The following is a 15,353-nucleotide window of genomic DNA, read 5'->3' as shown; positions in this document are numbered from 1 at the left end:
TTTCTTATCTCTTCTTGCTATTCTTTGGAACTCTGCATTCAGATGCTTATATCTTTCCTTTTCTCCTTTGCTTTTCACTTCTCTTCTTTTCACAGCTATTTTCAAATAGCTCCCCAGACAGCCATTTTGCTTTTTTGCATTTCTTTTCCATGGGGATGGTCTTGATTCCTGTCTCCTGTACAATGTCATGAACCTCATTCCATAGTTCATCAGGCACTCTATCTATCAGATGTAGGCCCTTAAATCTATTTCTCACTTCCACTGTATAATCATAAGGGATTTGATTTAGGTCATACCTGAATGGTTAGTGGTTTTCCCTACTTTCTTCAATGTAAGTCTGAATTTGGTAATAAGGAGTTCATAATCTGAGCCACAGTCAGCTCCTGGTCTTGTTTTTGTTGACTGTACAGAGCTTGTCCATCTTTGGCAGCAAAGAATATAATCAATCTGATTTTGGTGTTGACCATCTGGTGATGTCCATGTGTAGAGTCTTCTCTTGTGTTGTTGGAAGAGGGTGTTTGCTATGACCAGTGCAATTTCTTGGCAAAACTCTATTAGTCTTTGCCCTGCTTCATTCCATATTCCAAGGCCAAATTTGCCTGTTACTCCAGGTGTTTCTTGACTTCCTACTCTTGCATGCCAGTCCCCTATAATGAAAAGGACATCTTTTTGGGTGTTAGTTCTAAAAGGTCTTATAGGTCTTCATAGAACCGTTCAACTTCAGCTTCTTCAGGGTTCAGGGTTACTGGTTGGGGCATAGACTTGGACTACTGTGATATTGAATGGTTTGCCTTGGAAATGAACAGAGATCATTGTGTTGTTTTTGAGATTGCATCCAAGTACTGCATTTCGGACTCATAGGGGCTTTTGCTATGTTTGCAGATGAAGAATTTAACCTTTATTCTGATTCTCAATATATTGTCAGGTTGTTTCCACACATTGAAACTGCAGTTTTGCCTGAAAATAAAACTACCATATTTCATTTGTTAAGTAATTTACAGCAACAAATTTGGAAAAGAAATAAAATATTTTTCATTGGACACATTCGGGCTCATTCCAGATTGCCCGGCCCTTTAAATGCCTTTAATGACTTGGCTGACTTGTTAACCAGAAATACAGTGGCTACGGTGATTGAGGAAGCCAGAGCCTTTCACTTACTTCATCATCAAAATGCTACTGCTTTAAGATATCAATTCCAAATTCCCAGAGAAACTGCTAGGGAGATTGTTCACTCTTGCTTACACTGCCCCACTGTTTATAATAGTCTACCTTTGGGAGTTAACCCTCGTGGTCTCAAACCTAACATACTCTGGCAAATGGATGTAACTCATATCTCTTCATTTGGAAAACTTTCCTTTGTTCATGTAACTGTAGATACCTTTTCTCATGTCATTATTGCAACTGCTCATACCGAAAGGTAGTTAAAGATGTTATACAACATCTCTTTACCTGTTTTTCATATCTAGGTCTGCCAAAGGCTTTGAAAAACTTTAATGCCCCTGCTTATATAAGTCTTTTCAGGTTTTGTTTACAGTTTCAAAATTAAACAAAGGCTTCTTCAAATTCAAAATTAAAAGAAGGGAGTGGAAAGAGCACATCAAACATTAAAGCTTTTAAGTATAGCTCTCCCCATCAAATCTTGCAACATGCTCTTTTTGTAATAAATATTTTAAATGCTGATTCGGCCGGAACTACTGCAATGCTTCACCATTGGTGTCCGGAGCAATTGAATGCAAAGCCATTAATCAAATGGAAGGACCTCCTCCCCAGACAATGGAAAGGTCCCGACCCGTTGTTAACCAGCGGTGGAGGATATGCTTGTATTTTTCCACAGGACGCAGATTCTCCAATTTAGATCCCGGACAGGTTGATTCACCATGTTGCTGTCCCCCAGACATCCGGTTCCCCCATTGCTTCGATCACAAAGGAGGAGGGGCACTCCTCTGCCCCTGCCGCCGCCGCCGCCGCAACGGAACAGCCCCGCGTCTGGGAGCCACGGGCAGGACCAGCCTGGCTGCCGGAGCCCAGCGCACAGCGGTCGCAGCCAGTAGCCCCGCCAGCATCTGTCTGTGCTTGCTTGGCCGCCACTGAGCCCGAGGCCGGTTCATCGAGGGAGCAGGGGCAGCGCCCGCCGGCAGGGGAGGAAAGATAAACATGGAGATCCCGGCGACAAAACTGACAGGGCTGCTGCAGCGCGAACTCCAACCAGAAAATAATTCTACTTATTCTGTTTTAGCTTGTCTACCCTCGCCTTATGTTTTTCTTTTTACTAATGACTCCAAGAAACTCAATGTACGCATGACTTATTCAGGTGGACCTAACGTGGTAACTTGTGAACAATGTATTCTTTCATCCTGTTTGACCCCTCAATATAATGTTTGCTCTTTTGTGGTGTTGCGACGCCCACCCTATCTCATGATACCCGTGACGGTGACCTCCCACTGGTATGACAATTATGGTCTCGCTGTGTTACAACAACTACAGGATTTAATGTGATCGCGATGGTTTGTGGGCTTACTTATTTTAGGAATATCAGCTTTAATTGCAGCAATTAGTTCTGTTACTGCAGCAGCAATATCATTGACTCAACAAGTGCATACTGCCCAATATGTTGATACCATGTCTAAAAATGTTTCTTTAACTCTAGCAACTCAGGAAACTAGAGATAGGAAATTAGAGATGAGAGAAGACGCTTTAGAAGAGGCAATAATGCATATTGGGACTGAGTTACAGGCTTTAAAGGTGAAGATGGCTTTGACATGCCATGCTGATTACAGGTGGATATGTGTGACATCTTTGAAGGTAAACGAGACAGATTATGAATGGGAAAGATTAAAAATCATATCTCAGGTGTTTGGAATAGTTCTGATATTGACCTGGACTTAGGGAAACTTCATAATCAAATACAGACCTTGGAACACTCTCGACTGGATTTTACTGCTGCTGGAGCAGCTAATGACTTTTTTCACACCTTCTCTAACTTCATTTCTGGAGAAAATATTCTGTGTAATATCCCTAGTTATGCTGTCGTTGGTGCTCTAATCCTACTTCTCATAATCATTCTTCCTTGTATTGTCAGGATTCTTTGGCAGAGCATTCGGAAGCTCGCAACTGAGCTGCATCTGGCTGTTTTAAGAAATAAAAAAGGGGGAGATGCGGGGAGCCGGCGTGAGGCACTCTGCCTGTGACAAAGGTCATGAGGAAGAAGGCTCAACATACGCAAAGGCGGGATTGAGCCTCAGGAGTCCCCCTGGAAATCCTTGAGCATCTACCCCCATAACCAGAGCCTGCCTACTTTACTACTTTGTGCTCTCACCTACACCTCTGACCTTATGGGGGGCTGTCCCCCACCACCTCTTTCGGAGAAGGAGTTAACTTAGAGCTCCAGTTAATAAAAACTCCTGGGCATGACTCCTGTTTTAACCTACAAACTCCTCTGAAGGTTCTCTAGCTTGCCTGACAGGCTTGTCCGGCCACTTGTGATTGCTCACAGCCTCCCAACCGTGAGAGGCACAAGATGCTTTAAACCGTCTAAAAACAGGTTCCTTAGAAAAGTTAGAAAATTATTAGTATAAGTATAGTGGGCTGATTAGAAATTGTATCAGTGAAGGGTTTTTCATTTGTTGAGCCAATGTTTACTGCTAAGTCTCCACATCCCCTGCCCTTACACACATTAATGAATATATAGAAGAAATAAGTATTAACCTTTGATATTAATCACATTAGACCTTAGGCTAAGTAAATTCTTTCCTTAATTAAAACCCACTACACCCTCACCCTATAGGAATGTAACTTTATTTGGGTGGCGTCTGTTTTAAGAATAATCACCCCTGGAGAAATAAGTGTCCTGGTTGACTGACCAGTGTCACAAGGAGAGGGTCATAAATTGTCAGCAGTCCCCCTGGCCAGAAGATGATGTAACACCCCTAAGACCTCTGTATACATTTGTATGAAGCACCTGACTTTGATAAAAGTCAGGACTGCTGACCCCGCATGACTTTTGCATAACATCTCAGTGTATAAAAGTAGACCGTGGAAAATAAAGAATTGGGATCAGTTTCTCGAAATACTGGTCTCCCCATGTCGCTCTCTCTCTTAAACTCTGGCTGAGTCTCCATCTGGAGCACAGAACCCACCAAGCTTACTAATTTTGCCTGGGCTTCTAAGATCCGACCAGGGAGGCCTCAGTGTCTCCTCTCCTTCGGGAGAACGGAAGGACGCCTGTGGCCTACGTGAGTGGTGCAAGCATCTTGTCTTGAAGTTTTATTGGTCTCCCGTGTAAACCAAGCTACTCAGCCTCTTTTCTCCACTGAATTTTCCTACTGAGCTATCCTCATTCTATTACTCTTTACATCTTTAATTAATATCTAATTGAAGCTATTGTATCCTGATCCTCGCCAATGCCGTCCCCACTTCGAACTCCCTGGATCAGCCGGGGCTGGACCCGGGCAGGCCATGTTGGCTACTCCATTTCTTCTGAGGGATTCCTGTCCGCAGTAGTAGATGTAATGGTCATCTGAGTTAAATTCACCCATTCCAGTCCATTTGAGTTCGCTGATTCCTAGAATGTTGACGTTCACTCTTGCCATCTCCTGGTTGACCACTTCCAATTTGCCTTGATTCATGGACCTGACATTCCAGGTTCCTATGCAATATTGCTCTTTATTGCATCGGACCTTGCTTCTATCACCAGTCACAGCCACAGCTGGGTATTGTTTTTGCTTTGGCTCCATCCCTTCATTCTTTCTGGAGTTATTTCTCCACTGATCTCCAGTAGCATATTGGGCACCTACTGACCTGGGAGTTCCTCTTTCAGTATCCTATCATTTTGCCTTTTCATACTGTTCATGGGGTTCTCAAGGCAAGAATACTGAAGTGGTTTGCCATTCCCTTCTCCAGTGGACCACATTCTGTCAGATCTTTCCACCATAACCCGCCCAATGGAGTACTATTCAGCCATAAAAAAGAATGAAATAATGCCATCTGTAGCAACATGGGTGAACCTAGAGATTATCACACTCAATGAAGAGAGTCAGAAAGAGAAAGACAAATACTGTATGATGTCACTTATAGGTGGAATCTAAAATGTGACAAAATGACCTTGTCTGTGAAACAGAAACAGACTCACAGACATAGAGAACAGACTTAGGGTTACAAGGGGGTGGGGGTGGGTAGGGATGGATTGGGGGTTTGGGATTAGTAGGTGCAAACTATAATATATAGAATGAATAAACAACAAGGCCCTCCTGTATAGCACAGGGCACTATATGCAGTATCCTGTGGTAAATCATAATGGAAAAGCATATGAAAAAGAGTCTGTGTGGATATGGATAACTGAATCTCTTTGCTGCACAAAAGAAATGAACACAACATTGTAAATCAGTTATACTTTAATAAAAATTTTGAAAAACTAGGACTTATCATCATTTACTAGCTCTGTGTCTTTGGGTGATTAATGACGCTTTCATGACTTCAATCTTTTTGGTTTTTTTGGCTGTGCCGTGTGCCTTGCAGGACCTCAGTTCCCTGATCGAGGATCAAAGCCACACCCTCTGCACTGGAAGCGCAGAGTCTGACCCATTGGATTGTCAGGGAAGTCCCATGGTTTCAATCTTTTAACAAAATTAAAGAGGTGTATATGACCCATCTGAGGGAGTTTTAATGAGAAATAAGACAATACTTATGACATGTTTAGTGCAGGATCTGGAAGAGACAAAACACTAAGACAGAAACCATTCTTACCACCAGTGGTGTATTATATGTTTCTCAGGCCAGAAGTTTAGGCACTGCTCTTGTCTGTGCTCCAAGATGCGTGGTCCAGTCCATCCCCTGGAGAATCAGAGGGGAACCCTGGCTCCTGGGGGGTGTCTAAGGGACACTGGGCTCTCTGTTCTCTCACCCCCAACAAAGCGTCTGCTCCCCACCTCCCCTCTAACAGAGTCCAACACACATACACAAAGAAGAGACATTTCAGCGCCAGAATATCAGGGCTGAACTGACATTCATTACTATACTTCCAGAATAATTTCATCCAACTCCCCTCAAACTGAATAGACAAAACTGAGGCTCAGAGAGAGAAAGAGATTTATCTGCAGTCATCTAGCAAGTTGGGAGGAGCCTAGACCTAGAACTCAGATCTCCTGACTCCCAAGTGGGGTGCCCATTGCACCCCAGGCTCCTCCCACTTCTTCCTGGAGAACTCCATTGCACAAGGGCAGTGGGGCAGCTGAGCCAACAGCAAAGCCACAAGGTCATCCAACGTTACCAAACATACACCCTCCTGCTGTCTTCACTCCTCCAGTCTACTCTACCCCAACTTGTATGTCCCCAGAGAACTTTATTCAGCAATGACATGGAAGGATAGATGTGTCTTGCCTCCTCACTCACATCTTGAAATAGAAAGCTGGGAGAGGATATTGCTTCACCCAAAGGAATTACATGTTACTGGAGGTCACCTCAGGCATGAACAGGTGAAATGCTTCATGAGCAGGGATTTCCTGGCATCTGTCTTTCTGTCTTCTTGAAGGATACAGATTCATGGGAAACATTAGAGGAAGGGAAGGAGGGAGTCAGAGGTTTAGCCAGGAGGGTTGGTTGGTCACACTGGCAGGGTTGAACATAGCCAGGTCAGAAGTGGAGGTCAGTGGGAAGTTTAGGGGTTTATTTCCCTGATCTGAGGCCAGAGGCCAGAGGCCAAATGTCTAGGTTTCCATTTCCTGGTGAAATGGAGGCTGTAGTTCTTGGGTTGATTTTTGGATTTCTACAGTGAACCCTAGGAATAGGCCTCTTGTTCCTGCCCCTGCTCTCCTTCACACCCCAAGAACATCTGCCATGGGTCCTGTTCCACTCTCCACGGGGGACAGGAAGTCCCAATCCCACACCCATCTCCCCGGAGTTCTAAGGGGACCAGAGGTCACAGGAACCAGAAACAAATGGAGTTGAAAGCAGTCTTTTATTGGAAAGTCCATGAGGGAGGCAGTCCATGCTCAAGCTTGGGCCTCCCGGATGAGAGGAAGAAGGGGCAGTGTGGGAGAGGGTCGTGCTACAGGCACCGGGGCCTGCATCCCTGGGGACTTCACAGGTGCACAAGCACAGACTCTACCTGGTAGAAGAAAAGAGAATCGGAAACGTGAGTCAGCAGGCGAGAGACTCAGAGGCAGTGGGAGGCAGGACCACGTCCACATGCCATCCTTCTCAGGACCCCAGTTGTAGCCCCTGAGACCCCTCAGTCTCTCCATCACCTCCCGTGTCCCCTCCCCACTAGCCTAGAATTGCCCTCCGCCAGTCGGCCTCTCTGCGCCCTCACGGGCCTCCTTTCCCTCCATCCATTTCTCACCTCACCGGGGATTCACACAGGTCTTCCCACAAAAGCCTTTACAGCACTTCTTGGCCCCTGGGCAATGAAAATCTCTCAGACACTGGTTAGGGGGATTCCACACTTTGCAGTGGATCCGAACCCTGGGGCAGAATCCACGCTTGAATGGAAGTCTGGCTCGGTCTTGTGCTACGACTACATCTTGTTTTTTGACTGGGTCTTGACCTTTCACTGGATCTTGTTCTTTGTCAGGAGATTGACCATTGACTGGACCCTTTCCGTTGAATACAACATTTCCTTGACCTTTTGGACTACCTGTTGAAACAAATATCCCCACATTTAGACCAATGTGTCTGCTTCAACTATCTAGTCTTTCCTCCAGGTCCAGCCACTGCTCACTGCGGTGTCCCTTAAGCTGAGAGACACTGAGATAGAAAAGGCTCACCAGGGCTAGCTGGGGTCTGAACTCTCAGATGGCTGTTCCTGGGCTTTGGGGAAAAGCTCCATAGGACCAGGTTTCCTTTGGGTGTCCATTTCTTCCCCTCACCCTCCATTCTGGGTCCTGGGGCCCTCATGAGGATATGCCAGGGAGGAGTGACTTTCAGGAGATGAGGACACATTGTCATCTTTGAGGAAACTTGGTGGAAGGACAAGGAGCTTTGAGATACATGCCAGGAGACCTGAGCTCCATCCTGGCTCTGGAGATTGTCCTGACAATTCCTCACCTCGCTCTAGGTCTCAGTGTCCTGCTTTGGAAAACAGAGGTCTTCAGACTCCATGATTTCTGAGGCCCTGTTAGTTCTTAACCTCCTCTTACAGGACTGATGTGCTTTGATGGGACAGGCAGGCAGGGAAGAGACCCCCCCACACCCAGGGCCCAGATTCCTGGTGCTCCTTACTTCATTGCATGTTCTGTCCAAGTATCAATGCTTGAGACCAAGGTCATGTTACAACACTCCTTCCACAAACAGCCCTGATTTCTCAGTCCTGGGGCAGAATGCACATGGAGTCTAGTGGGCAATTTCCTACTTCTCTGGATACACTCAAAACCTTCTGTCCAGGTGGAAGAGTGGGCTCCAGCTCTGCATGCTGCCCCTTGTCAAGACCCAGGCTGCCCCCAACATCTTCTCCTCAACCCAAGCCAGCCCCACCCAGGCCACTCATCCACTCACCTGTTACGACACCTGCCTGTGCCACCAGAGTCCCAAGGACGAGAAGGACCACCATCTGGACCAAGAAGCTTGTAGTCTTCATGTTGTCAGGAAGGCATATAGCTGAGAGCTGAAGCTAAGCCTAGTTTTATGCAGCTCCAGGTTGGCCTGGTGCCAAGGGTGGGTCTGTGGTTTCAAAAAGGATAAGACTTACTTTTTCTTAGTTCTGCCAGGAAATATCCACCCCTATCCTGAGAGGGACCTTGGGCCCTCCCCCAGGGATTATCCACAGGGAGAAATGGCGGTTGTTACATCATTTCTAATAGCTGCAAGAGCTATCTCACATTCTCACAAAGAAGTAAGGCTGGCTGGTCTGTAGGCACCATCATGACCAAATTCTTTATACTTAAAGAGTATGAAGGCCAAAGGAGAGAGAGGAATCACCCACAGTCATTCAACAAATCAGTGGTAGGGCCGGTGTACTGTTTTCATAGCCAAGGTGTTTTCCCAGTACTCCCTGGCTCCTGCAAGCCCCAGCCAGACCTACCCTAACAATTTATTCTTCCCAGCATCATACTAGGCTTTTCTTTCATTCTCCCCCTGATCCCAAGAAAAGCTATCAAAGGCAAATTTGCCCTGAACGTTTAATGACTAATCATTATACTTTTCCTATTTCACAGGCAGTCCCTGAAGTGGACCAAGAAAGTAATAGGGAAGGTGGCATTCGACATCTGGAGTGGTGTGACGCTCTTGAAATCTCAGTAAGAAGAGAGGGAACACCTGTAAAATAAAAGGAAGAAAGTAGAAATCATCTATAAGGTGGATATCTACAGTGCATACATCCAACAAGACTTTCACCTTTTTAGAACAGGCCCCTGTTTCTTCCGAAGAACTCCTGGTTCTTTGCACCATCAACTTAGGAATCTAATGGGAAGTTTTGATCATGAAAGCCTGACACCCAGTCACAGATCAGGGTGTGTGTGTGTGTGTGTGTGTGTATGTGTGTGTGGTCTATTGACATCCTTCATTTAAATGGACACTAAGGGGAAGTCCCTCCTTTTGGTAAAGGTAGGAGAGATGAGCCTGAAAACTTCTGAAGCTATGGTTTCAGTCTGGGAGAAGGGAACTTTTTGAGAAAAATAAATCTAATTCAATTAGAAAAGCAGAAAAATGATGGTAAGAGAGGCTTCAGAAGGGACCAGTCAGCCCTTCATTTCCCTTTATCTTGAGAGCAGTTCTTCCCACACCTTTCCCATAGTTCGGTTATGACCCAATAAACTGCCTAAGCTAGTCTGAGTTGGTATTTGTCACTGTTGTCAAAGTTCAGAGTAAAAAAAATGAATACCCAGATATTAGGTATTGTCCGGGAGAGAAACTGAAGTGTGGAAATAACAGTTGAATTCTGAGTGAGACAGATCAGATCAGATCAGTCGCTCAATCGTGTCCGACTCTTTGCCACCCCATGAATCGCAGCACGCCAGGCCTCCCTGTCCATCACCAACTCCCGGAGTTCACTCAGACTCACGTTACCCATCGTGGAAAAGTACTGGAAAAATAAAGTGATGCCATCCAGCCATCTCATCCACTGTCGTATGTACCTTCTCCTCCTGCCCCTATCCCCTCCCAGCATCAGGGTCTTTTCCAATGAATCAACTCTTTGCATGAGGTGGACCCAAAATACTGGTAGTTTCAGCTTTTGCAGTATCATTCTTCCAAAGAAATCCCAGGGCTGATCTCAATGTAACAAAAGTTCTTCAGAATGGACTGGTTGGATCTCCACTGCAGTCCAAGGGACTCTCAAGAGTCTTTTGAACACACAGGTCCAAACAGCATCAATTCTTTGGTGCTGGAGCCTTCTTCACAAAAAATCCAACTTTATCTTGTCATCCAAACATGAAAACAGGAAAAACCATAGCCTTGAGACAGGGAGGAAAGCAAACCAAGTATTTTATAGTCAAACAGTTTAAATCTCCATCCTTTGTTTCTTTGGACTCAGACCTCATCGTGTCCACCAGTGCTGCTGAAACATTAAGGAGCTATAACAAATACAAGATGTTGGAGTTGGCAGGCTACTTAAAAAAAGAAAAAGCTCCTCACAAAATAAATTATGCAAACAAAAAAGTGTGTAGAACTGATACTCCTTAAAGAATTAAAACATTAAAATGGCAGCCTGCACTCACGTACCAAGAACAAAAAGAGAGTGTTTCTTGTATATATGCCATATCAACATTTATTCCTCGCCAGTTTCTTACCTGTCCATCTTCCACACAGGTAACCACTTTCTTGGATTTTCTAATTTTCTGTTAACTCAAGCATCTGGCTCATTTCTCGCTGGGTTGTCTACCTTTTCCTCATTGTTTTGTAGAGAGAAGAAACTGTCACACGTTACTAGTAAGACTGTATATTCATGCAACCTGTTTGAAAATACATTTGGCATAGCTAGTAAAATTAAACATGAGCAAAATCTTTTCGATTTTTACCAATCTGATGAGTGAGAAGTCATGCACTGCTGAAGGTTTTAGTTAGCATCTGTTTCAGTTGAGTTTAGTTCAGTCACTCAGTCATGTCCTACTCTTGGCAACCCCATGGCCTGCAGCACGCCAGGCTTCCCTGTCCTTCACCAACTCCTGGAGCTTGCTCAAACTCATGTCCATTGAGTCAGTGATGCCATCCAACCATCTCATCCTCCATTATCCCCTTCTCCTCCTGCCTTCAATCTTTCCCAGAATTAGGGTCTTTTCCAATGAGTCAGTTCTTTGCATCAGGTGGCCAAAGTATTGGAGATTCAGCTTCAGCATCAATCTTTACAATGAATATTCAGGACTGATTTCCTTTCGGATTGACTAGTTTGATCTCCTTGCAGTCCAAGGAGTCTTCTCCAAGAGTCTTCTCCAGCACCACAGTTCAAAAGCATCAATTCTTCAGGGCTCAGCTTTCTTTATAGTCCAGCTCGCATATCCATACATGACTACTGGAAAAACCATAGCTTTGACTAGACAGACTTTTGTCAGCAAAGGAATGTCTCTGCTTTTTAGTACGCTGTCTAGGTTGGTCATAGCTTTTCTTCCCAGGAGCAAGTGTCTTTTAATTTCATGGCTGCAGTCACCATCTGAAGTGATTTTAGAGCTCAAGAAAATAAAGGAGTACATCAAGGCTGTATATTGTCACCCTGATTATTTAACTTATATGCAGAGTACATCATGTGAAATGCTGGGCTGGATGAAGCACAAGCTGGAATCAAGATTGCCAGGAGAAATATCAACAACCTCAGATATGCAGATGACACCTCCCTTATGGCAGAAAGTAAAGAGGAACTAAAGAGCCTCTTGATGAAAGTGAAAGAGGAGAGTGAAAAAGCTGGCTTAAAACTCAAGAGTCAAGAAACTAAGATTATGGCATCCAATCCCATCACTTCATGGCAAGTAGATGGGGCAAACAATGGAAACAGTGAGAGACTTTAGCATTTCTCCATCATGAATTATTTCAAGCATTTTTCATATCTTAAAAGCTACTTATATTTCTTTATCTGAAAACATTATTTCTTTTGCTCATTTTCCTATATATTCACTAGCTTTTTTCTTGTCAATTTCTAGCACTCCTTACATATTATAGAGAAAGGTTTTTATCTGTGATATGGTTTGTAAGTAAAAATTTTAACTCATTCTTAGACCTGCTCAAAATAGCTCAGGGTGGCACTCTTTTCTCCTGTTCTCTAGATAATGCCTGCTGTTGTTCGATTCTTTCTGCTCTGGACTTACGCATTTCTGCTTCATGATATCCTTAAATTGGTGAAATTGTTTCATTAATGTTTTCAATTCACGTGACAAAAAAAAACTAAATACTACAAAAGGATCATAGAAAAAGTAACTTTCTAAACTGTAACTGACACAAGAAAAAGTAGAAAACCATTGCAAAGATGGAAACAATGGTCAACAATATTTGACCAAAAAAAAGCTCCAGGATCAGACCTCTTCGTAAGCATATTCTATAAGGCAAACAAGGAACAAATAATTCTAATATGACATAAATAGAAAATAAGAAACAATTCCCAGCATGTCATATGAAGTAAACATAATCTTGATAGCAGAGCTTAATAAGGACTCATGTCAATTATATGTCAATAAAGCTGTTTAAAAATAAAATTATCAACAAGGATTCTATGAAAAAGGAAGATTTTAAGTAAATCTTATTCACAGAACATAGATTCATGAACACAAAAACTCAACTATGTTCATAAAATTTCAAACAGATCTACAGATAATTGTTAGAATCAATGAGAATTTATCACAATAGATGCATACAAAGGAAATATACAAAACTCAATGGTACTACATAAATCAACAACACAAATCAGCAAATGAAATTTCAATAATTTTTCAGTTCAGTTCAGTTCAGTCCCTCAGTCGTGTCCAACTCTTTGCAACCCCATGAATCGCAGCACGCCAGGCCTCCCTGTCCATCACCAACTCCTGGAGTTCACCCAAACTCATGTGCATTGAGTAGGTGATGCCATCCAGCCATCTCATCCTCTGTCGTCCCCTTCTCCTCCTGCCCCCAATGCCTCCCAGCATCAGGGTCTTTTTCAATTAGTCAACTCTTCGCATGAGATGGCCAAAGTATTGGAGTTTCAGCCTCAGCATCAGTCCTTCCAATGAACACTCAGGACTGAGACCAGGATGTTAGGATGGACTGGTTGGATCTCCTTGCAGTCTAAGGGACTCTCAAGAGTCTTCTCCAATACCACAGTTCAAAAGCATCGATTCTTCAACATTGCAAAGCTTTCTTCACAGTCCAACTCTCACATCCATACATGACCACTGGAAAAACCATAGCCTTGACTAGACGGACCTTTGTTGGCAAAGTAATATCTCTGCTTTTTAATATGCTATCAATAATTTGTATAATCATATAAAACATGAAGAGCTTATAAATACACATAATAGGTTTTGTGCAGAAACACTACAAAGAAAATTATAAAACTTTAGTGACAGACATTTTTTAATACCCCCAAATCAGAAATGTATATGATGTTCATGGATTGGAAGACTCAATATGATAACTATGCCAATTCTCTTCAAATTGATTTTCAGTCTCAATGCAATCAAACCCCCAGAAAAGTTTTTGCAAAAGTAAACCAAGAGAAACTTGGCAATGCAATTCTGAAATGCATACAAAAAATGCAAAAGGCAAGATAGCAAAAATACTCTTGAAGAAGAATAATTTAATAAGACTTGATGTAGGCGATATCAAGTTTTATTTTAAAGCTGTAATAATTATGATAAAGTGGTATTACAACAACCATAGACAGATATGCAAATGAAAAAAAATAGAGTCACCAGAGAGATGACTTGCACATAATGAGAGTATGTTTCTAACTTGGTTATAGTAAACAAATATTGCTACTGTCATATTAAGAAGGCTGCACATCATAATATTAATATACATTCCCTAAGTGGTTGAAGATCCAACCAGCCCATTCTAAAGGAGATCAGTCCTGGGTGTTCTTTGGAAGGAATGATGCTAAAGCTGAAACTCCAGTACTTTGGCCACCTCATGTGAAGAGTTGACTCATTGGAAAAGACTCTGATGCTGGGAGGGACTGAGGGCAGGAGGAAAAGGGATGACAGAGGATGAGATGGCTGGATGGCATCACCAACTTGATGGACATGAGTTTGAGTGAACTCCGGGAGATGGTGATGGACAGGGAGGCCTGGCGTGCTAGGATTCATGGGGTCACAAAGAGTCGGATACGACTGAGCAACTGAACTGAACTGAACTGAAGTGGTTGAAGGAGGATACAGGTTAAGAAGGCAGGATAGAAGGAAGGAGAAGAAAATAAATAAATAAATGTTGCTTTACCAAAAAACTCATCATGTCTGATGGGATCCTGTTACATTTATAAATATATTACCAAAAAATGAATATCACTAGATCTCTGTTTACTGACTTCCAGTGATGTCCATGCAATCTTACCAACAGAAAAAAAAGTTGGAGAGTACTATATGGGTTTTGATAATATTCCAGTTGAACATAGAACTCCTGTATATGAAAATACTTATGTGTGAAAAAGGAAAAGTGTTTGAAGGAATAGCCACTGCTGTGAATACTGGTTAAATGATGATGATGGGACGGGAAAGAGGACAAGCAGAGTAGCTCTGCCTTTATCCATATCAGTTTCTAATTTTTTTCTTGTTACAGCTGTTGATGAAAGTTCAGTTAACAATTAAGAAGAAAGGGAATTTTATTTGAACCAGACTGAGGATTATAACCCGGAAGAGAGACTCTCAGAAAGCTCTGAGAAACTGTTCCGCCAGGTGCAAGTTGAAGGCACAGGCATACACGTTTTTGAGACAAAGGATCACACATCAAAATGACATACTGATATTTTATACAAAGTTCACCAAGGACCATAGTGCCGGTAAGCCCATATAAAGAGGGTGGGAAGTCTATGATCTCCAGCAGAGTTGGGAAAGAATACTGTCCTTTGAAGAAATTATATTGCTAATGTCAGAAGAAAGGAGGAAATGTTATCTTTAAGGTCAAGCAGACACTCCTATCTTCGAGGAAGTTTGGTTAATATGTAATGCAAGCTCACACTACACATTAGGGAGGGAGGGGAGAGGCCCAAATGGATGCAGAGAGAATTTTGTGTTTAATTTTTTCTTATCCTGCCTGGAAATAAGAATTTTATTTCATCACAACAAAAATCACTACTCTTATGATCCAAACATATCAAATAAAGAAAATTAAAATTCATAATTTGTTGTTGTTTAGTTGCTAAGTCGTGTCCAACTCTTTTGCAACCTCATGGACTGTAGCCCCCCAGGCTCCTCTGTCCATGGGATTTCTCAGGCAAGAATACTGGGGAGGGTTGCCATTTCCTTCTC

General features: G+C 43.0%; 1 protein-coding gene across 1 annotated transcript in view; it reads right to left on the bottom strand.

Moving 5' to 3' along the window:
* Nucleotides 1–15,353, bottom strand: part of PI3 (peptidase inhibitor 3) — a 28,769-nt gene that overhangs the window by 12,432 nt on the left and 984 nt on the right. The window lies entirely within an intron of this gene.

Source organism: Bos mutus, chromosome 13 (genome assembly GCF_027580195.1).
Source record: "Bos mutus isolate GX-2022 chromosome 13, NWIPB_WYAK_1.1, whole genome shotgun sequence".
NCBI lineage: Eukaryota > Metazoa > Chordata > Mammalia > Artiodactyla > Bovidae > Bos > Bos mutus.
The sequence above is the reverse complement of the archived record's forward strand: the minus strand, read 5'-3'. Positions and strand labels throughout refer to the sequence as shown.